Genomic DNA, 25,063 nt, shown 5'->3' on the forward strand with positions numbered 1-25,063 from the left:
GAGGCCTCCCAACTTTTCCCGGTTTTCTTGGATTCTCCAAACCTAAGGTCGAGGGAGGCCTCAGGTAAAAAATTCAGTTCTACCTTGGATTTTTTCCATATAGAAACAACAGGTAAAAACAAGTCAGACTCAATTGACCTTCCAATCATTAGTCCATTTGTTTCTCAAGTCAAGCCCTTTCTGCCACCTGCTACTTTTCATTACAAGCCTTAAAATTCCCAAAGACCCCCTCAACTGATCTTCTGTTACACAGCCCAAGGGAGAAATTCCCATAAAGGCTCCACTTATCCCCAACTACCTATAGGTTCCAAGACCCCTTGGCTCAGACAGAAAAGATAAATTTGAGTTGGGATTGGAGAGGAATGGAGTCACATTTGGGTTCTAATGTTTTAATAATTTAAGAAATACTGACATTGTTTAACTGTATATATGGGTACATGTGTGTTGAAATTATTTCTGCATTTTTCAATGTTATTATGGTATTCATTATGTCTATTAACCAAGTATTTCCATTACTCCCACTGGATACTGTTAAGATCAGTGATATCTGGCCAAAGGATAGAGCCAAATCCATAGACTTATTTAAATAAATACCTGACCTATCTCTGAAATTCTGCCAGAACCCTCCACAGCAGAACATAAACAGGACTCAGAGAGCAAGATAGCCAAGTTATGCAATTCATAAAGGTCAGCCATTTGATACATAGAGAAGAAGTAGAGAAAACTGAAGAGTGGACAAAGAGGAGGAAATAAAAACAGCTACCAAAAAAAAAAAAAATCCAACATATAATATTATCCAACTTATATTTAAAGGAAAAATACATGCAGATTATAGTAATATTATAGGTCACTTTGTATTCACTTATTTGAATTCTATATTACTAAATATTCCATATTGAAAAAAGTTTATTTTCTATAAGTGGAAAAATAGTTATTTTTGTATTTTTAATCATACTTTTGGATAACTAAAATATACTGTCAAAATGCTCATAATATAAACAAGGGGAAAAGTAAAAAAACTATGCAAGAAAATACTCAATTGTTATAAACATATTTAACATATAAATATATACAAATTAAAATGTATAGCTTTTTAGGCAAATATATGGTAAAGAAAGCATAAAGATGTTATCAGTGTTTATTCCACAGTGTGGAATTATAAATAGGGTGAACTTTCTTTTTAGTTTGCCTTGAGAAGTCAGTTCATAGCAGTTGTCCAACTTTGGAAATAAATTATATAATCACCTAAATAGCGTAAACACTTTATATTCTCTACTTAATTTATTTAAAATTTTTTGTTTCTATGTTCATATAAAGCATTAATGTTTATGTGAAAATTAAAACATGAATATATATGAGGCATAAAAGTGTAAAGGTATAAGAAAAAACAATATGATAAAGTTCTTTTAACATATTAGTTCAAAACCTATGTAGAACTTGACTTGAATGTCCTTAAATGAAAATAACTAAATATAAGTGTTTACATTGAACATCAGGTTTGAGAAACTGAAATATATACTAGTGAGCTCTTCATTTGTAAATACATTTAAAAAGAAGGATGCCATTTTGTTTACTTTCTAAAATATGTGAGCCAGAAAATGGAGTAGTCCACAGAAGCCCGGGAAAGGAGCCAAGTCAAAGACCACAAGGTCTAATGGCTACAGATAGCCTCACACAGCTTTCAGTACAGCATTTTTTTCTTCATGTATGGATGCCTGACACTAGAACTGTATCAGAAAACTTGAAAATACAAAATGTCCTACTGGTCTAATGTTGACTGAAGAAGAGGAAATCTGTGAAGCCGTGGTCTACAAAAAAATGTTATTATTGAAAAGAAAAGATGCCTGTTGAGGGTGGGTAGTATTAGACTTCAGTTTGATTTTATGTAAAAACTAAAAGCAAAAGTGCAGCAGTATGAGCGAGTTTCTTCAAATTGGTCAAGATATGAGGCAGCCATGTTTCCTAGCTCCTTTGTCTTGGTGGCATTTTTTTCAGATTGGACGGGCGGGAGAAGAGGGCATGGGGGCAGGGCTACTTAACTTTTCTGGAGTCATACTGCCATCACGAGGCAATAGTTTCACAAAAGCCAAAGTTGGTCATTAGATCTAAAGGTTGAGAAAGGTCTGGCAGATTTAAAGGCTGCATGGGCCCTGACCCCAAGCTGAGCCTCCTTTACTTCCACTCTTATGCTATCCAGGAGCTCAGGATAAAGGAAGAATCCTAGTGAAGAAGCTGCTGAGTGAGGGGCCAGGACTGGTGCAGGGCTCTGGTTTCTTCTTACTGTGGGCAAGACTAGAGAAAACCACTCAAAGTCTATGCAGAGCTTCCAGGCATTTGTCTTTGGGCCCTGTCCCTTGGACCATGAGGCAGTTGAGATGGCACAAAGTGTCTCTGTACTTCTAAGAAAGTAGAAATACTTGAGCATTCAGAGAAAGGCCAGATGCCATCATTCATTGGGAAAGCATTAACCTTCAGTTGCTGAACTATAAGAACAATTATAAAGTGAGAATAATGGAACATATGAAAGGCAGTGCTCCAATGAAAGCAGCAATTACTAAGCAATTTAGTAGATTGATTATTGAAATGGAAAAGTTATTATTGATTTCGTTAGAATATCAAACTAAGTGTAACATTCCTGTTAGCCTAGCATTGGTGCAATATTAGGTGAGTGTTAACCTTTAATACCGTTTTTAGAAATTTCTCCTATCTCCTATCTAAGCTTTTTAAATGTGTTTGTTTTTATGTTCTGTTTGATTGAATTAAAAGAACACAATAGTTTCTGTAACTTATTATACCATAGGGTATTATTAACATAGTATTATACTGTATTATTACCACATGTGAGCCATTATAGTATTATAACTATTATTATTATCATCATATATGCACTGTTCATCAGGGATCTGAGTTACATACAAATCTGACCTAAAGATGTTCTCAGGAACATATCTTGTCCGTAACCCAGGGACTGCCTGTGTTGTTTTCTGTGCTTACTCCTTAATTTTTAACTGAAGAACATTCCTTGTAGGCCTGACAAAATGTCCTTCTTTGGAAGGGAGTTGAGCACAGCAGGACCTCCAGAATCCTTGCCTCTTTTAGTGCCACTCTTCTGTTTAAGAGATGATCTCACTATATGACCCCTTAGAGAAAATGTTGAGCAGTCCATGGAAAAAAGCATTAGCATTTTGGTCTTCTGTTCTCTATTCTAAATCTATTTGATTAGAATATTTGTATAAATGTGTGTGCATGAGAGCCCACAGGTTTGCTGGTATGACTTTAGACTTCTACATAGTATGGGGATCTCCTTGGGTTTTGAGTTTTTTCCTTCTATCATATTTTTCCCAGGCTTGGTATTATAAGGCCACCTTACTGGTCATTAAGTATCCTTCTCATGATGGGAATGTGTGTTACTTAGAAATTTGCTTAAAGATTTTTTTCTTCACCATAAAAAGTGACCTTTTTCATTTCCATATATAAACAGAGCTATGTACAACTTTTAGAGAAACAGATTCATATACCGAAAGCTGAGAGGTATACCTTGGTTTCCTCATTTTAAATGTAAAACTTGCTTTAATATTTCAAACTTTCAGGCATATATAAAGTTAATACTTTATGACATGATCTTAGGAAAATTACTCCAGAAAGGTAGATACAGTAATAATTATGTTAGAAGATTTCTCTTGTTCATATTCACTCTCCAAATATATATACATTTAGGTATTCAACTTATGATAATCATACATGGAATAAGCAGAGAAAGACTTTATTTTTCCCTGTTTTCTTTTACGAGTAAACTAGGATGGTTTGATCGCAAAGATCCAATAATTTGCTTTAACCCTTAATTAAAGGTGTAGGATACTGTTCCTGATCAGGATATAGTGAATGGAATTCGGTCTTTACAAGGACTTAAGAAGACTACTTGGTGTACCTGAACCATGTGAGATTCAATCTATTCAAGAAAGGTCCTTTGCCTCTCCCTACTGTCCAACATTGCAAAGGAAAACTCAATGAACCTACTTGTCGTTACTCTCTTTCCTCCTATGGGAATGTGGCCCTGTGATCACTTTTGAAAGGCAGAGTCTTTTGGACAAAAAGTATGTCATGTAAAAGGTTAACTGATGCACACAAATTGCCCTCCAAAGAGTTAAACCAATTGACAATGCTTCCCATCTTGTAAGAACTTGTCCAATTCTGCAAATGATCACATAAATTTGATAATATCAGTGGTTCCGTGTTCAGCAGCTCACTGAGGGAAACACTGGTGGGGGAAGCATAATTGAGAATTTGTTGAATTGTAATCTACTTGAATATTAGTGAATTTGAGAACCTCTACAAATGGACTTTTTCCATGACCATTTTTTCTTCTGGTTAGTTTGTACCTGGTTTCTTTCCCCCTTTCTTGCTGAACTGTTGTTCTTAACTTTTTCATTTTGGAACAACTGATGATCTGTGATGGATGTCAGTGGTTGAAAGGCAGTAAACACCGACAACAGTTGCTTGTGGTTTCTTCTTTTGCTGTTCTTACTACATCTGAAACATTGAAATTCAGCTAGGAGCTATTGCCTTAGGCTTCTATCCACTGTAAGGCCATTTGGCCTATATTAAGTACAGCTGAGGTGAGGTGAGGCCAACACAACATTACAGGGCCTGAGGAATTCCTGAGCTGATGCCACCTGTAGTATCGTCCACAATTCTGTCTCCATACATTTGTCTACCCTACTTCAAGCATATGACCAAGTCCAAAAGTGGCTCCAAGGCAGGTACCCTAACTTATCTGGTTCTGGCTTTCTTCTTTTGGTTTTATCTGAATCATGTCAGCAGGTCAGTAGCCACATTTCCCCTTCACAAGGTACCAGGATCATTAAGGCATACTTTGCCAAATATCTCCAAGACACTCCTGAGAGCTAATGATACTCTCTGTCAATCATCAGTTGTTGCCTCTCAGCTCTGTATGCACTCTATAATATATGTTCAAAGATAAACAGTGAGAATCCACCCCTAACCCGGCGCCCCCACACACGCTGAACTCTGACTCTGCTGCCAAATGGGGGCCAGGCCCCAACGTGCTAGAATACTGTGCCCCAGAGTGTTTTCCTCTACCTCATGGAACAAGGGCAGGAGGCAAATGACCAGAAGCCCTGCACTTGGTGGTGAATTGATTCCTCTATTTCCGCCTGCACTGGAAGGACACAAAAGCTCCACCTCCAGAACTTTCTGCGCATGTGTTTCCTGTCGGCGGCCTGTTCATGTCTGACAACTCACTAGAGCTAGCTTCTACAACTATATCACGCCTTTGCCACAGCTCCTGAAGGCCAGGAGAGATGAAGGCAAGGGCATCGTGCTGAGGGCCAGGGGCTTCTCAGCCTCCCCACAGGTCCAATCTTCCTCAACTTCCGGGTCCCTGGGAGGAAATGAAATACCCATGGCTTAGTGCTTCATCAACCAACTTCCTCACGATGGCAGTAATGCTTCAGAAATGTCAACCAGCCCTGCCCTCTCCTCCCGCCCTTCCTGTCTGAAAAAAAATGCTAACAAAACACAAAGGCACCAGGAAATAAAAGTGTTTCATATCTTGCCCAGTTTGAGGAAATCAACTTACACCCCTGTAGCTTTGCTTTTGCTTTCTATTTCCATCTAAAATCAAAATGAAGCCTAAACCACCCACCCTCATCTTGCATGTTCTTTTCAAGCATTACATTTCCACCAGACCTCTGGCTTCACAGTTCAGCTCTTCTTCACTCAACATTAGTTCTTCAGCATTTTCCCAACTTACCATGTTGACTTCTAGGGACAAGTCTTAGGATTCCAGGACTAAATGGGAGAAGAAAGTGCTGGAAATTCCAGGCCAGTAGAAGACCAACTCTAGTCACCTGGCTTCATGGTCCTTGACATGACTTCCAAGCTTCCGAAAGAGTCTCCCTCCATTTTCTAGGAGACACTAGTCTTTTTGTGGAAGGCTGTTATTTGGCTCAATTCCTGAGATTCTTTTCTTATGACCTATATAGCTCTTATTGGTTTATGACACATCCTACAAGGGGCACCAAATATACCTTTATGTTTATTTTTTAAATCAAATAATTGTGTACATTAATTATTTTTCCCATGTTTCTATCACTTTCATTGCAAGAGGAGCTAATTTCTGCCTCTCTATTTTAGAACAGATATAAGATTATACTGTTTCTGGTGAATCTTAAGGACATACTTTTGGACCTTATTAAGATTTCAATCACATTCATATCTATATTTTGAATTTTCAAATTATTTCCAATGTTTCCAATTCTTGGTGAATTGACTCTTTCATCTTTTTTGTAATTTTCCTCTCTTTCCACTGGCTATAATCCTTATTCTAAAGACTACTTTGTCTGAGATTAATAGAGACACTATGGCTTTCTTCTGATTAGTTTTTGCTCGGTATATATTTTTTCATCATTTTATATTTAACATGTCTATATCTTTATAGTTAAAGTAAATTTTCTGTAACCAGAATATAGTTGGCTCTTACTGTTTTATCCAATCTGAAAATCTGTCTTTTAGAGTGTTTAGATCACCTACATTGAATGTAATTATTGATATTATTGAATTATTTAATCTGTCACTTTGCTGGTTGAATTCTATTTGTTCCATTTTTTATCTTATGCAAAATTCTACTGGATCGACTATTTTTTTATGATTCCAGTTTTATCACTACTATTGATTCATTACTTATCTTTTAAAAATTTCTATGTGGTTTACTCAGACTTTAGAAATATATACAGAGAATCTCAGTCTGATATCAAATAATATACTGTTTGTCATCTAGTGTAAGAACCTTATTACAATGTACTCTAAATTATTTCTTTCCATCTTTTGTGCTGACATACCTCTTAATTTTATATATGCTACTATTTTTCCTCTAAATAGGCAAATATTTTTTAGAACAATTAAAAGGTTAAAACATGTCTTCACGTTTACCTTCATTTTAACCATTTCTATAAATCTTCATTTCTTTGCGTAATCCCTACTTTCTGCCTGGTATCACATTCCTTTTGCTCCTTTTTCTTGAAGAGCTGTCTTTAATATTTATTGTAGTGAATGTCTGATGATAATAAATTCTCTTAATTTTTGTCTAAAAAAAGTACTTTTCCTTATTTTGAAAGACATTTTGCATGGTAAATAATTTTGAGTCGACTGTTTTGTTTTCCAACATTGTAAATCAAGAAGCGACTCCATTTCCTTATAACCTTCAATAATGTATGACCGTAAGTCTGCTGTAAATCTTATTTTTATTCCTCTCCATGGACTATCTTGTCTTCTATGTCCAGCAGTCTTTTAGATGTTTCTCTTCATCTTTGGTTTTTAAGAGTTTGATTATTGATGTGTTTTTGTATGTGTGTGTGTGTGTGTGTGAATGTGTGCATCTAATCTACTTGGGTGGGTTTCTAAGTTTATTAGTTCTATGGTTTTTTATTATTTTTAAAAAATTATTTTTTAGAAGTCTTTTATTATTTCTAAAAAATTATCCACTATTATCTTTAAAAATATTTCTTTTTCTCCTTCCCTCTTGTGAGACATTACTATATGTTAGACCATTTGATACTGTCCTACAGTTTTCAGTGTTTTGTACTGTTCCCCTCCCCCAACTCTTTCTTTTTCTCTTTTTGCTTCAGTTTAGGTAATTTCTACTGCCCTTTGTCAATTATTTTGAGTATATTGATGAACCCACTGAAAGTATACTTCACTTCTATTACTGTTTTCTATTTCTAGCATTTCCTTATAGTTTCTATCTCCCTTCTGAAAGGCATTATACCTTCTCTGTGAACCTGTGCCTGAGAAAAGGTCTCTTTATCCAGGTTCTCACACACCCCTCAGTGGCATACTGATACTTCTTGTTACTTGATGCTTGCAGGTGGCAGGTGTTCTCTGTTGTCCTGTCACAGCCTCCATCTCAGGCAGGTCCTGTGTCCCTGGGTGTCAGGAAATGGGTGGTCAGTAAACCTGCACCCTCCTCTGCAATAGGAGATCTCTATTACACTGGAGAGTTTCTAACCCCTTGCCCAGGGGTAGAGGGTTTTTAATTTTCCCTTCCTAAGCTGCAATAGGTTTTCATCTGTGCCTGGCTACAAGGTTTGCTGTTCTTCTTCCGGTGGTTTAAAGCTTTTGTTCCTTAGGGGAGAAGGGTCCAGACAGGGCTTGTGTCTTTCCCAAAGAAGTGGTTGCTCCCTTCCTCCAGCCTCCAGCCCTGAGGGAGGCTTTCTTCAGTCTATTGGCCTGTCCCCAATTTTTCTCTTGAGTCCCCAGTAAACGTCCAGGGCTCCCAAGGCTTCTATACTTTCATAGTAAACCTTGAGTAATGCATTAGAAAGTTCAGCTGAATCCTCATCTGCTTTTATGGTGTATCTGTTTAATTCCTGGCCTCTGCCATATGTGAGCTCGTACTTTCAACTTGTCTCTACTTAGAAGGAATTGTCTTTGCTTAAGATTTCAGGCTAATTTTTTACTTTGATTCCTCAGCTCTCTTCACCTCTCTGATTGATTCAAGACAGGTTAAAATTTTTCATAAGATTATCCAGTGTTTTTTGTTGTTTTAGGATGGAAATAGCACTTTTTATGGCCTTCTATATCTTAGCCAGAGCCAGAAGTCCCCAACTGCTTCTTGAACAGCTTAAAACCAGAATCCTTCATACTTCAGTGCCACATCCTATACCAGAAACCCCTGGATCAGGGGAAACAAATTATTAAGCCTGTGTGTGTGTGTGTTTGATTTAAATAAGGTTGTTTTTCTACTTTTCCTTCTATTGCATCAGGAGTAATTTTTCTCTCATTTGTTATTCATTTATCATTTCTCCACTTTCTTCCTGCTTCTAAATAAAAATGATGTTATCTCCTCTTAATTTTTCTGTCCTATAAATTTATAACTTTTAGGAAAATCTCTGTTTCCACCTTGGAAGGGAATCAGGAGAAACCAAAATTAGATGTCCGTGTTCCATCCACCACTCTGCCTGGAAATCAAGGTTTCCTTATCATTGTATCATGAGTACTTACCTATGTCATTTAATGCCACTTGTAAGTCTGATAATTTTTTAAATCCCTTTTTTACTGGAAATTACTTTACCCTTTGCAAAAATTGCACATGTAATATAGGCATGATGAAAATAATTAATAAAGTAAGTAATGGAGCAGCAATTAAAGGATGCCCTTGCCCACATTGTCCTAATATAAGCACAGATAGGTTTCAATTTGCTATACTTTTTTCTTACATATTATCTTTCTGAGTGGGTCACATATATACTGTATGTGGGAGAATCTTCAACTTCAATACTTGTATCAGATTCACTTTTGACATCATGAATTTTTCATAATGTCATTAGAGACCCAATTTTTTTAAATGCAAAGGTTAATTTTTAAAATTGTTACAATTTATATATAAAACAGACAATTTAAGCATCAAAATAAATACACATTAAAAAATGACTCTTATTGATGATAATAACCTAGAAATTTATTTTTAAATATATTTAAAAAATAGATGTTTCTCAATTTTTAAAAAGCATACTTTCCTGTGAAAAATTTTTTTTTAAAAAAAGGAATGATCACCTATTCCTAAACTGAATATGGTTGTATGATAAATTCTATTTGTACTTTGGTGTTTATTATCTCAGATCTTAAAATATATATAGGAATTCACATATTGCTTTGATCAATATTTATCTATTACCTGCCAAGTTCCAGATATTTTCTAGGCCTTAGGTATAAATGATTAAATAGAATTATATAATTGTTCACATATATTTACACATACACATATACTTATATATATCTGTATTTTTTAAATTATATATAATTTAATATGTGTACATATATAATACACATATAACAAGTATGCATGCACAGATATGAGTATGTGCAAATATCAGTGCATATATTTATAAACTAGTGTATACAGAAGCACAATGTTTGTGGACAATTACTGCTTCTAAAACACTAGTAAATTTTAGTACATTTTCATTGATTTAGTAAATACTAGAAATTCCTCTTTTGTGAATTGGGTATTTAATTCCATTATTCATCTTGCCTTTGGTTTCAAGGCAACAGAAACCAATCGTTCAGCATTTTCTGTCACAGAAAGCTCACATTTAAGGACAAGACTGTAAGATACTGGGCTATAAGGACAATGGACACCTTCCAGCTTCTGTTTACTGCTTGTTTGCTAACCGCAATGCATTATGAATACATTATGGGATGCAGAGGAAAAAGACAAAGAACGTGGAAACCCAAGTCTCTCAGCTAGGACCCGGACAGGTTAGAGCCTATCAGGGGCAGGATGAAGTAAAAATCACTGTGGGGGCAGATGCATGACCAGTGTGTAAACAACTGAGTTATCAAAAGGGGACTAACACACAAAGGAGGGTCTCTGCCCAGAGAAGAGGCCATTGCACTGGCACTCTGGGGGCTTGGACCGACCCTAGCTAGAGCTAGACAATAAAACTCCTTTTGATAATTACACCTTCGGTGACTCTGTCTCTCTGTCCTGAGGCCTTGTGAATCTCGAATATAACAAAGACTAAATCATCTTCCACTACTCTAGAGGTCAAATGCTAACAGAGTGGAGACAGTAGAAGAGGGGCACCAGAATGGTTCTCAGTTTGGCAGCAAACTTCAAGCAATCCTAGACATTCTTTCCCAAGTTGGGAACAAAAAGCACAGATTTGAGAATATTCAGCACCAAAACAATGATCATCTTCTCATGCTTACTACGTATCTTCATCTGGAACTCTTTATGAAGCAGTCACTGAGGAGAACAAAATTGTTCAGTATGAGGAGCACTGCTAGGCTTCAAAGACCTCAGCATCCTCTGGGAGAACAACAACAAAGATAAGCACACCTAACCCTCCTCCTCCAACCTCAACAAGAGAACTGAGACAGGAGTAGAGCCTTTCCCTTAAGTACGAGAAAGCAGACCAAGTCACTGTCATTACTGCTTTGGGGCCCAAAAAATCCCTTCTGGCCTTCCTCATATTTTTTGCCTCCTTTGGCCTGCCTCTGCTCCCCCATCACATGATACAGCTCTTCTTTGCTTAGTAGAGTGGCCGCAAATGCTTCTCCTTTAGTTCTCCTTCCTCAAGGCAACGGGTCCAGACTTTTGTTGTGTATGAAATCCCCCAGAAAGCACATGTGCTGTTCTATCACCTCTAAATAACCTGTCTTGTACAGTGTGATGCTGCTACCACAAGAAAACCACATTCTATCACTCTAGAACAAGGTGAACTGGCCTATACCATCCTCTGAGGGACAGGAACCAGAAACCAGAAGCCACATGCCCTGCCCTGGGCTCTGGGAGGTGTTCTCCACCAAAGCCCCACCCAACAACTTCCTGTGCCTGGACTCCATTGTTCCCCTCAATAACAATCGCTGATACCTGGACATCGCCTTTGTTATATCAGCATTAATCCTGTACCTAGAGCTCCTGGAATAACTCAAGAGAAGCCAGAGAGGTCCAGTTCCAGGCCAGGGCCTACTCAGCCTCTCAACTGAAAGGACCCTTCTAGACCAAAAATCCTCACGGGAAGGAAGCAATATGGCATACAGTGTTTGAAAACTATTTCCGCACGATGGCAGTAGTGCTCCACATAGGATAACAAGTTCTGTTCCTAGGCCCTCTTCTCCCGCCCGTCCGGTCCGAAAAAACACAATCAAGATTTAAAAGCACCAAGGAATATGGTAGCCTTACCTTTTGCCCAGCTTTAGGAAACTTCTTCAGGCTGCTGCATTTTTGCCTTTGGTTTCCATCTGAAACTCAACTGAGGCCCAAATTCACCACTATTATCACACTTATTCTTTATTTAAGAATTAAATTTCCAAAAGGCTTTGCCTTACCAGTTTTGTTCTTGTTCATTCAGCATTACATCATTTCCAGCATTTACCCAGGTTATCAAGTTGTCTGCTTCTGGCCCAGAAGTCTGGAGAATACAGGCCTAAACAGGAAAAAAAAATGCTGAAAACTCAAAGCTAGGAGGATATGATTAAATACCAATCCAAATGTCCTTGCCTGGCTCATGCATCTCTCTGGCTCCCAATGAATTCCATATTTTCTGCATAAAGACCTAGGTGTTGAATTTTGGGCAGCCATGCTAGTCTTGAGAGAAGCACTCAGAGGGTTCTCATCACTATACATGCCATACAGTGCCCTACATGGCAGGATATATAATTCCAATCAGAGGATACTAAACAGTTATGTCTTGTTATTTCATTTACCATTAAAAGACAAGCATTTTCTCCTGTCATTAAATAACCTTCGATTGCTTCCTATTTCTACTGGGTATTTGGGGGGAGGGAGAAGGTGTGTGTGGGTGTCAATATATTATTATTTATCTCTTCAGAGATAAGCCTCAAAACCATTTTCTCATTACTAAGACAGAATGTTTGCCAAGGATTTGGAAATAACCATGCAATGATAAAGAGTAAAGCACTGTCATAAAACCTATTAAGACCACTGATATACACTCATTGCATTGTCCCCCCCGAAAAAAACTGAAAAAAAAAAAAAAAAGATCACTGATAACCTTTTGGATTACGTCCTTCCACTTCTTTCAATACACACAAAATGTTATATTTATGTACATACACAACAATAAATTTATATTAAATTTAATGTATAAAATTATAAATATTAAAATTGGATGTTTGTACATTATAGTTTGCATAAGAAATTGTCATGCCTTATTTTTGGGCAATTTGACAATATTATATTAAATTGTTAAGTGTTCCTTTTCACTAAATCATAAAGAATGCTTTTTATTCACCCATTTATTATATATTTTCCATCTAGTATATTTAATATACTACACATTGTATACACATGTATGTATACATTTATATCCCTTTAATTACATTTTGACCCATACTGGGTGTACTTTTATACAAAGTCTTCTGTACCACCTTATGCATATTGCATGCTCCCATATCAACATATATTTTCCCTAGCTGGAAATTTGTCTCTACTGTATTCTAGAAAGGAGTTTCTCTTCCAAGGAATCACAAAAGTAACTTACTGTTGGCAACCTTTTCACATTTTAAGAATGTAAATTCTTAAAATATATTAAATTTTATTAAATAAGTAATTAAAGTTTATTAAATTTCACAGTTTAAAAAATCATAAAAAAGAAATAACCTTAAAATTCTTTGCCATACATGCTTATATCTTCCCTATCCATATATATTTTTAACATAAAATCCCAGTTACCTTGTACCTCAAGTGTTCAGACATGCTTTCCACACATTATAGTTTGAGATCTTTGAAAACGTCATTAACTACTTCTTAGAATATGCAATATTTTTAATGTTGCCTCTCTATATAGTTTAATATTTTTTAGAATTAAAGCATACCTGTTTACAAAATAACCAGACACATTAGCCATGTAAAAAGAAATGTACTGAGGTCACAAGGTACCCTCAATCAAGCAGACAAGGAATTTTAAAAATCATGGTTTTCTTGAATCCACCTGTTTTCCATGATCAATTAGAGATATAAACATATTAGGTCTCAAACAGCCAACAGATCAAGTTTTCGCCACTAATTTCATATGCACCTCTCTCTTCTGCGTTGTTTCTCAAATTACAAATATATTATCAGCTTCTTGAAAAATCTGTCAAGAATACACAAGGTATCAAGAACAAATGGAAACACTTTATCTCAAATTCCACTTTTCCCAGGAGTACATAATGAGCAGCTCATTGAATATATTGGTTTAAATATTATAAAAATGATATACAACTGGTTTGTAAAAACTGATGCTATTTAACTAAATAGATTTAGCCTAGGCAGGGCCCAGTGGCTTAGGCCTATAATCCTAGCACTCTGGGAGGACAAGGCAGGAAGATCACTCGAGGTCAGGAGTTCGAAACCAAACTCAGCAAGAACGAGACCCTCATCTCTACTAAAAGTTAGAAAGAAATTAGCCAGACAATCATAAATATATAGAAAAAAAATTAGCCGGGCATGGTGTGCATCCCTGTAGGTCACAGCTACTCGGGAGGCTAAGGTAGGAGGATCGCTTGAGCCCAGGAGTTTGAGGTTGCTGTGAGCTAGGCTGATGCCACGGCACTCTAGAGGCCAGGCAACACAGCAAGACACTGTCTCAAAAAAAAAAAAAAAAAAAAAAAAAAACCGAAGAAAAGAAAAATAAAAGATTTAGCCTACATCTCATCAATATATACCCCATATTCCTGAGCACAATACTAAGGTACACAAAGAGTAAACATTTCCATTTCTTTTCTTCAGATCCATCCTGATCACACTATATATGGACACTATACACGCCCTGAATTCTAGACTCAACATTGGACAGTGATAGTGGGCACTTTCTAATAGAATTAACTATACATGGGAAACATGATAGTTTTTTAGGGTTGAATTTCATAGCATTTTCTACTGCTAATCAAAGCATAAGAATAACATATATCTGGAAAAGAATCAGTAACTGGAGCAAATACAGACCAGTAGAGTAATGATAATCTTAAGAAGTTTAATAGTTCACTGACGTTCGATCTCTTGCATTCTGCTATTTATACTTATTACTTAAATGTGTATGTGAGGGCATATGTCACAGGTTGTGAGGATTTATTGGTATGAATTTTTCTTACATAATACATGTAAAATATCCTTCTAACTAGAGTTGCTTTTTCTATCATAGTTTTCTTAGGTCCTTAACCACATAAGCCTTGTTATGTCATTCAATACGCTTCAGAAAGCTGGATTTTCTGTTAAGGAGAATTTGAAAATCGCATTCTGTTAGCATGAAAATTAAAAGTAGAATCTTTATATCTTGCATATATGTAGAAATGTACATGTTTTAAAGAAAAATACATCTTGTAATATGTTATTTTCTCAATTATATATTGCGATGATGTTTGTTTTTTATCATTTTTAAATTTCAAATGTGAGTTTTTCTCATTTTCAACATTTCAAGACTTCAGACAAGTATCAGTAAAAGTTGAAGGCAAGCCATTGGAAACATCACTCTAGAAAGTTAAACACTTTTAATTGCAAGGTCCAGAACATTCCAGATACTTCTTTGTGCCTATTTACATTTTGTATACATATTTTTATGTGTACAACTTGAATTAAACATGTATGTAACAGATAAACTCAAACTTTATTTTTCATTTCAATTTTTTTATATTAGCCAACTATAATGGTTTAATCCCAAAGTTACAACATTTTGTATTTTCTTCCCTAAATCAAAGGTGTAGACAGTTCCCCTAATAAGGATTTAAAGAATAGATTTCAATCATTCCAACGGCTTAAAAAGATTACCTGCTATATCTGAGCGGAATCTGGAAATTGGACCCTTTTCTTCTTTCCACCCTCACCCTTGCAAAAGGAATTTCAATGATCCTTTTTAGCCCCACTCTATACCTTCCTGCGGAAGTATAGCTGTGTGATAACTTTGGGAAGCCAGTCTCTGGACAAAGGGTATCACATGTGAAATATGTCAACAACTGAAGTTGACCAACTGACCTTTGAAAAGGTGAACCAATTAACAATACTTCTCACGTGGAAGGAGCCTGTGCACTTCTACAAATTATTACACAAACAGTGGTATCAATGGCTTCATTCTCAAGGGCCTTGCTTAAGGCTATGATTAAGAGTGAGGGGCATTATGGAAGAATTTACTGAATTGCAATTCACTTCAGTACTGGTGACTTTGAGACTCTCTGATAATACAGAGAGGTGACTTAGCCATTTGCCACATTTCTGGCTTTGTGGTTTTCCCTTTAAATTTTCATTTTGAAACAGCTTTTGATCTGAGATGAGTGTCATAGTTTGGAAAGTATTTAGGGTTAGCAATAGTTACAGTATCTTGTGAGTGGTCCTGGTGCCATGCTTGAATTCCTGGTACTTAGTAAGGTGCTATTGCTTTGTGCTTCCAACCACGACCTGGCCAGGCGCCATGTCTTAATGAAAATCAAAATGTGTGTGAATACAACATTCAGGAGCATGAGAATTCCAGGGCTAGGGCTTCCTCTTTGTCACCCAAAGTTCTAACTCCAGATGTGGTGCATTGTCTTCATACATCTGGTTTCCCTAGTCTAGCATATGGTCAAGTGAAAGTATTACTGCACAGTAGGCAGTTTAACTCATCTGATACAAGGTTTCTCTCTGTCAACTGCTTAGCTGAAGTAGCCTGAAGAGGTCAGAGGTCATCGTATACCTTCATATGTTACTTGAGACCATTGAGACATGCCTTCTCAAGTGTTTCCAATCCCTCCTTGGCTGATCTCAACCAGTAACATCCTCAAGCACAGCTAGACCCAGGCAAGGATACCAGAAGAGCCAATTTTCTCCAAAACCCCATGGTCTTTGTAATATTTGCTAGACACTTACTAGCAGATGTTAAAAGTCCACCTGGGTAAGCAGAGTTCAGGTGGTGATCATATATTAAAGAGGTACACTACGATAACATTCCTTTATACATAACCAGTATGCATGCACAGATATAAGTATGTGCAAATATTGGTACATGTATTTATAAACTAGTGTATACATAAGCACAATGTTTGTTGACAATTACTCCTTCTTAACAACTTTCCTACCGCTCACAAGTTTTCTTATGTTTCGCATGCCATCTGTTAAGGACCGCTCACTAGTTTTCTCGTGTTTTGTGCGCCATCTGTTATGGACCTTAGATGTCAAACACTGTCTTCTCCATTAGAAAGAGTAGAGGTTTACTGCCAATTTTGCAAATGAAAACATCAAGAATGAAGAAAGGTGGCATAATATTTTCCATAGAAGGCGATATTCCTCTCCTAGCATGGAAAGACAAGCCAGTTGTCCAAATGATATCAACGATCCATGACACTTCAGCTCAACAACAGGAAAAAAAATATAGAGAAACGGGAGAGAATACTGTAAAATATTCTGCCTGCATCTAGGAATACAATGTCCACATGAAAGGTGTTGACTGAGTGAATCAATTCATTTCGTGTTTTTCCATTTTAAGGAAAAAAAAGAAATGGACACAAAAAGTAGTGCTATACCTTATAAACTGTGGACTTTACAATTCATTTAGAGTGTACAACATCCTCAATCCAGAAGCAAAAATGAAGTATAAATAGTTTCTGCTATCGGTGGCAAGAGACTGGATAACGGATGACAATAATGACGGCTCTCCAGAACCAGAGACAAATCTGTCCAGCCTTTCCCCTGGGGGTGCAAGGAGAGCACATCATAAAGATCCACCCAAAAGGTTGTCAAGTGATATGAAGCAGCATGAACCTATCTGTATTCCAGCAAGTGGAAAGAAAAAATTTCCTATGAGAGCCTGCAGAGTTTGTGCTGCCCATGGATAAAGGAGTGAATCTAGATACTTATGTAAATTTTGTTTAGTTGTTCTTCATATGGGAAAATGTTTTACCCAGTAACATATATTTAAAAAGTACTAGGAATTTAATTGATTAATTAGTTGTTTAATTGTTTAATTGCTTCTGTAAATAAATATGCTATAATGATTGAAAAACAATACCTAAAGTGCATTATGACCTGTAGTTATGATGATTAAATATAACATGCAGTTTGCCCAAAAACGTGCGGTCCCTGGCTTATGTCTTAGAGATTTCTATGTGGAACGACATGTGATAAACACTAGTAAAATTGAGTACATTTTCATTTATTTAGTAAACAATTGGAATTCCTCTTTTGTGAATTGGGTATTTAATTTCTTTACTCATCCTGCCTTTGGTTTCAATACAACAGAAACCAATTGTTAAACATTTTCTGTCACAGGAAGCTCACATCTAAGCACAAGACTAAATCATCTTCCACTACTCTAACAGGTCAGATGCTGACAGAGTGAGGACAGAGAAGAGGGGCACCAGAAGAGTTCTCGGTTTGGCAGCAAATCCAAGACATTCTTCCCAAGTTGGGAACAAGAAGCACAGATTTCAGAATATTCGGAACCAAAACAATGGCGATCTTGTCAGGAGTACTAGGTATCTTCTTCACCTGGAATTCTTATACAGTGGTGACAGACGAGAACAATTGTTAAGTATGAGGAGCACTGTTAGGCTTCAAGGATCTCAGCATCCTCTAGGAGAACAACTGAGAGACAAGCACCCCTCACCCAACTCCTCCAATCTCACCAAGACAACTGAAAGGTCAGTAGACCCTATCCCTTAGACAGGAGAAATCAGATGCAAGCCACTGTCTTTGCTGCCTTTTGGCCCAGAGAATCCTTCTGTCCTTCCTCATAATTTTTTGCCTCCTGTGTGCCTGCCTCTGCAAACCCAGCACATGATACGGCTTTTCTTGGCTTAGTAGGGTGGCTGCCAATACTTCTCCATTTGTTCTCCTTCCTCAAGGCACAGGGGTCAAGACTTTTGTTGTGTACAAAATTCCCCCAGAAAGCACACGTGCTGTTCTATCACCTCTAAATAACATGTATTGTACATTGTGACGCGGCTACCACGAGAGGCCCAAATTCCATGGCCCCAGAACAAGATAAATTGGCCTGTACCATCCTCTGAGGGACATGGACAGGAGACAAAAGGCCACATGTCCTGCCCTGGGCTCTAGGAAGTTTCTTCTACCAAAGCCCCACCCAACAACTTCCTGTGCCTGGACTCCATTTTGCCCCTCAATATCAATCTCTGATACCTGGACATCGCCTTTGTCATACCAGCATTAATCCTATACCCAGAGTTCCTGGAATAACTCAAGAGAAGATGGAGAGGCCCAGTTCCAGGCCAGGGCCTACTCAGCCTCTCCCCTGAACTAACCCTTCTAAACCGAAAGTCCTCACGGGAATGAAGCGATATGGCATACAGTGTTTGAAAACTACTTCCGCACGATGGCAGTAGTGTTCCACATATGATAACAAGTTGTGCTCTCTAGGCCCTCTTCTCCCGCCCGTCCTGTCTGAAAAAACGCCAAGACATAGAAGTGCCAGGAAATATGGTAGCCTTCCATTTTGCCCAGCTTCAGGAGACTTGATCAGGGTGCTGCACTTTTTTGCCTTTGGTTTCCATCTGAAAGTAAACTTAGGCCCAAATCCACCACTCTTATCAGGCCTATTCTTTATTTAAGAATTAAATTTCCAAAAGACCTTGCCTTACCAGTTTTGTTCTTATTCATTCAGCATTACATTTCCAGCATTTACTCAAGTTATTAAGTTGTCTGCTTCTGTGGTGCAAGTCTCAAGAATCTAGGCCTAAACAGAAAAAGAAAATTTGAAAACTCAAGGCTTAGAGGAAATCACTAAATACCAACCCACATGTACTTGCCTGGCTCTTCCATCTATCAGGCTCCCAATGAATTCCATATTTTCTGCATAAAGACCTAGGCCATAAGAGTTGAATTGGTGGAAGCCATGGCTAGAGTCTTAAGAGAAGCACCCAGAGGGTTCTCATCACTATATATCCATACAGTGCCCTACATGGCAGGATATATAATTCAAATCAGAGGATACTCAAGAGTTATATCTTGTTATTTCATTTACCATTAAAAGACAAGTATTTTCTCATGTCATTATGTTGTGTCCAAGAATTCTACATCCCAGAACAGAATGTCAGAGTAACAAGCTCACACTAACATAAGCCACAAATGGAGGTTTCTTTAAACTAGCTCGAGCTAGGGTCCAGGTCCCAGAGCACCAGCTCAGTGGTCTCTTTAGACAAGGACCCTTGGCAAGATTTTAGCACAGGTTTTATACTTTTAGTTGTTGTGCAACTTAGGTTACTGGTTATAAGTGGTATCCGGAGCCCACCCAGCACACACACATCCCATTCAAGCTGTTCACGCATTTATCATGCTGGCCATGTATTGATTTATTGATTGGTTAGCTAGGTCCCAGGGACTTTGCACTACCTTATCATGTAGTGCCTTACTGGTTTCCTACCTGGGGCCTTGTTTATTCTCTTTATTTATTTATTTATTTTTACTTCGTAGAAGCCTGTCATGGAGACAGTCAGGCTAAGTGGCAAGCAAGCAAGCGAATTACAAAAGCTAAGGTACAGAAGCCAAGGTAGCCCTTAGCTTGTATCCTACAATTAAATGACCTTTGATTGCTTCCTATGATTATTTAGTATTTAGTGGGATGGTTGGAGACAGGGTTTGTATTATCATTTATCTCTTAAGAAATAAGCCTCAAAACCATTTTCTCATTAGTAACTAAGACAGAATGTTTCCCAAGGATTTGGAAATAACCATGCACTGATAAACAGTAAAGCACTGTCATAAAAACTATTAAGACCACTGAAAACCTTTTGGATTACATCCTTCAACTCCTTTCAATACACGCAAAATGTTGAATTTATGTCCATACACAACAATATATTTATATTAAATTTAATATATAAAATTATAAATATTAAAATTGGATGTTTGTATATTATAGTTTGCATAAGAAATTGTCACACCTGATTTTGGGGCAATTTTACAATATTATATAAAATTGTTAAGTGTTTATTTTTACTAAATCATGAAAAATGGTTTTTATTGCCCCATTTATTATATATTTTACATGTAGTATATTTAATATACTACACATTGTATACGAATGTACGTGCACATTTATTTCACTTTAATTACATTTTAACTCATACATGGTGTACTTGTATACAAAGTCTTCTGTACCAACTTATGTAAATTGCATATACATATCAACATATATTTTCCCTAGCTGGAAATTTCTTTATGCTATATTCTAGAAAAAAGTTTTTCTTCCAAAGAATTACAAAAGTTAATACTTGTTATTGGCAATGTTTTCACATTTTAAGAGTTTAAACACTTAAAATTTATTAAATTTTATTTAATAAATAATTAAAATTTATAAAATTTCACAATTGAAAAAATCCGGAAGCCAAAAATAAATATCTGAATCAAAACTAGAAGAAAGGCCGGGCGCTGTGGCTCACGCCTGTAATCCTAGCTCTTGGGAGGCCGAGGCGGGCGGATTGCTCAAGGTCAGGAGTTCAAAACCAGCCTGAGCAAGAGCGAGACCCCGTCTCTACTATAAAATAGAAAGAAATTAATTGGCCAACTGATATATATATAAAAAAAATTAGCCGGGCATGGTGGCGCATGCCTGTAGTCCCAGCTACCCGGGAGGCTGAGGCAGAAGGATCACTCGAGCCCAGGAGTTTGAGGTTGCTGTGAGCTAGGACGCCACGGCACTCACTCTAGCCTGGGCAACAAAGCGAGACTCTGTCTCAAAAAAAAAAAAAAAAAAACTAGAAGAAATAGCTTTTAAAATAAATTGCCATACGTTCCTATATCTTCCCTATCCATATATATTTTAATATAAAGTCCCAGTTACCTTGTACCTCAACTGTTCAGACATGCTTTCATCAAATTATATTATTTGAAGTCTTTGAAAATATCATTAACTACTTCTTAGAATATGCAATATTTTTAATGTTGCCTCTCTATATATTTTTACATTTATTAGAATTAAAGCATACATCAATCCAAGAATGGATTAATAAAATGTGGTATATGTATACCATGGAGTACTATTCAGCTCTAAGAAACAACAGTGATATAGCACATCTTATATTTTTCTGGTTAGAGCTGGAACCCATACTACTAAGTGAAGTATCCCAAGAATGGAAAAACAAGCACCACATATACTCACCAGCAAACTGGTATTAACTGAGCAGCACCTAAGCAGACACATAGGTACTACAGTAATAGGGTATTGGGCAGGTGGGAGGCAGGAGGGGGGGGCGGGTATACACATACATAATGAGTGAGATGTGCACCATCTGGGGGATGGTCATGCTGGAAACTCAGACGTGTGGGGGAAGAGGGGAAAAGGGCATTTATTGAAACCTTAAAATTTGTACCCCCGTGATATGCCGAAATAAAAAAATAATAAATAAATAAATAAAAGAAATGCAGATAAAGGGGGAAAAAAGGAATTAAAGCATACCTGTTTACAAAATAATCAGACACATTAGCCATGTAAAAAGAAGTGCACTGAGGTCACAAGCTACACTCAATCAAGCAGACAAGGAAATTTAAAAAAACATGGGTGTCTTAAATCCGCCTATTTTCCATGATCAATTAGAAATATAAATATATTAGGTCTAAAACAGCCAACGGATCAACTTTTCACCAATAATTTCTTTTGCACCCATTTGTTCTGGGTTGTTTCTCAAATTACAAATATATTATATAAGCTTCTTGAAAAATCTATCAAGAGTACACAACGTATCAAGAACAAATGGAAACACTTTATCTCAAATCCCACTTTCCCCAGGAGTCCAATATTAGCAGCTCAATGAATATATTGGCTTAAATATTATAAAAGTGATATACAACTGTTCATCATAATTGATGCTATTTAACTAAATAGATTTAACCTAGACAGGGCCCAATGGTTCAGGCCTGTAATCCTAGCATTTGGGGAGACCACTGCGGGCACATCGCTTGAGGTCAGGGGTTTGAAAGCAACCAGAGCAAAAGCAAGACCCCGTCTATACTAAAAAATAGAAAGAAATTAGCCAGACAAGTAAAAAAAAAAAAATTAGCCAGGCATTGTGGTGCATGCCTCTAGTCCCACCTACTCAGGAGGGTGAAGCAAAAGGATTGCTTGAGCCCAGAAGTTTGAGGAGGCTCTGAGCTGGTTGGACGCCATGGCACTCTAGCCCAGGCAACAGAGCGAGACTGATTCGCAAAAAGAAAAAAGAAAAAAAAATAGATTTAGCCTATACCTCCTCAATATATTCCCAATATTCCAGAGCACAATGTTAACGCATACACAAAAGATACATTTCCATTTCTCTTCTTGAGATCCATCCTGGTCACACTATATATGGAGTTTGATGCCCTGAATTCTCGACTCAACATTGGACAGTGGGCACTTTCTAATAGAAATAAGTATACATTGGAAACATCTTCTACAATTAATCAAATCATAAGAATAACATATATGTGTAAAAGATTCAGTAAATGGAGCAAATACAGAGCAGTAAAGTAATGACACTCTTGAAAGTTTAATAGATAGTTCCCTGATGTTCGATCTTTTGCATTCTGCTCTTTTATATTTACTATTTGATTGTGTATGTGTTGGGCATATGTGGACAGGTTGTAAGGATTTAGCTGTATGAATTTTTACTTTCAGGATACATGTAAAATATCCTTATAACTTGAGTTGCTTCATTCTATCATAGTTTCCTCAGGTCCTAAACAACATAAGCCTTCTCATGTCATTCAATATGTTTCAGAAAGCTGGATTTTCTGTTAAGGAGAATTTGGAAATAGCATTCTGATAGCATAAAAATTAAAAATAGAATATTTATATCTTGCATGTATGTAGAAATGCACATGTTTTAAAGAAAAATACAACATGTAATATGTTATTTTCTAAATTATATATTGGGATGATATTTGTTTCTTGGTCTTTTTAAAATTTCAAATGTAAGCTTTTCTCATTTTCAACATTTCAAGAATTTAGACAAGTAAAAGTAAAACTTGAAGGCAAGCAATTTTGGGAACACCACTCTAGAAAGTTATACACTGTTAACTGAAAGATCTGGAACTTTCCAGATAATTCCTTTGTGCCAATTCATTTTTATTAATCCATATTTTTATATGTACAATTTGAATTAACCATGTATACAAGGGATAGAGAGAAACTTAATTTTTTCATTTCCATTTTTTGGTATTAGCCTACTAGAATGGTTTAATCCCAAAGTTACAACATTTTGCATTTTATTCCAAATCAAAGGTGTAGACAGTTCCCCTAATAAAGACTTGGAGAATGGATTTCAGTATTCCCAAAGGCTTAAAAAGGCTACCTGCTAGAGCTGAACATAATATGGAAACTGGACCCTTTTCTTCTTCCCACCCTCACCCTTCCAAAAGAAATTTCAATGATCCACTTTAGCCCCACCTCTCTACTTTCCTGCAGACGTATAGCTGTGTGATCACTTTGGAAGGCAGTCTCTGGACAAAGGGTATGACATGTCAAATTCTAACTGATGTTGACCAACTGACCTTTGAAAAGGTGAACCAATTAACGACACTTCTCACCTGGTAGGAGCTTGTCCAATTCTATAAACCATTACACAAACAGTGATCTCAATGGCTTCATTCTCAACTGACTTGCTCAAGGTTATGATGAAGAGTGAGGGGCATTATGGAAGAACTTTCTGAATTGCATTTCACTTCAATGCTGGTGAATTTGAGACTCTAATAATAAACAGAGGTAACTTAGCCATTTGCCACATTTCTGGCAGGGCGGTTTTCCTTTTAATTTTTAAATTAGAAACACCTTTTGGTCTGACATGAGTGTCATAGTTGGGGCAGTATTTATCGTTAGCAATAGTTACAGTATCTTGTGAATGCTCCTGGTGCCATGCTTGAATTCCTGGGACTTAGTAAGATGCTATTGCTTTGTGCTTCTATCCACTCCCTGGATAGATGCAATGTGTTAATGAAAATCAAAATGTGTGTGAATACAGCATTCTGGAGCATGAGAAGTACCAGGGCTAGGGCTACCTCCGTGTCACCCAAAGTTCTAACTCCAGATATGGTGCACTATGTTCATACCTCCGGTTTCCCTAGTTTAGCATATGGTCAAGTTAAACTATTACTGCACAACAAGCAGTTTAACTCGTCTGATACAAGGTTTCTCTCTGTCACACGTTTAGCCTGAAGAGGTCAGAGGTCATCATATACCTTCATATGTTACTTGAAACTATGGAGACATGACTTCTCCAGTGTCTCCAAACCCTCCTGGGCTGATCTAAACCAGTAACATCCTCAAGGACAGCTAGATAGAGGCAAGGACACCAGAAGAGCCAATTTACCCAGAAAACCCATGGTTCTTGCAATATTTGCTAGACACTTACTGGCTAGTGTCATACCTACACCTGGGTAAGCAGAGTTCAGGTGGTGATCATATATTACAGAAGTGCATTAAAATAACTTTCATTTATATATAAATACATATATAACCAGTATGCATGCACAGATATAATAAGTATGTGCAATTATTGGTACATGTATTTATAAAGTAGTGTATACATAAACACAAGGTTTGTTGACAATTAATGCTTAAACACTAATAAATTTGAGTACTTT

At 36.9% G+C, this 25,063-nt stretch overlaps 1 long non-coding RNA gene across 14 annotated transcripts in view; it reads right to left on the reverse strand.

The window, feature by feature from the left end:
* The window catches only part of LOC105871432 (uncharacterized), a 175,555-nt gene that overhangs the window by 21,059 nt on the left and 129,433 nt on the right, over nucleotides 1-25,063 (reverse strand). For 13 of the 14 annotated variants that reach the window (XR_012915978.1, XR_012915980.1, XR_012915982.1 and 10 more), the window contains one exon: nucleotides 11,854-19,184. This is a non-coding gene — a long non-coding RNA (uncharacterized LOC105871432). The remainder of the gene's footprint in view (nucleotides 1-11,853; nucleotides 19,185-25,063) is intronic. The other variant, XR_012915971.1, reaches the window with a different exon arrangement.

The sequence above is a fragment of the Microcebus murinus genome, chromosome X, assembly GCF_040939455.1.
Source record: "Microcebus murinus isolate Inina chromosome X, M.murinus_Inina_mat1.0, whole genome shotgun sequence".
In the NCBI taxonomy this organism is placed as follows: Eukaryota; Metazoa; Chordata; class Mammalia; order Primates; family Cheirogaleidae; genus Microcebus; species Microcebus murinus.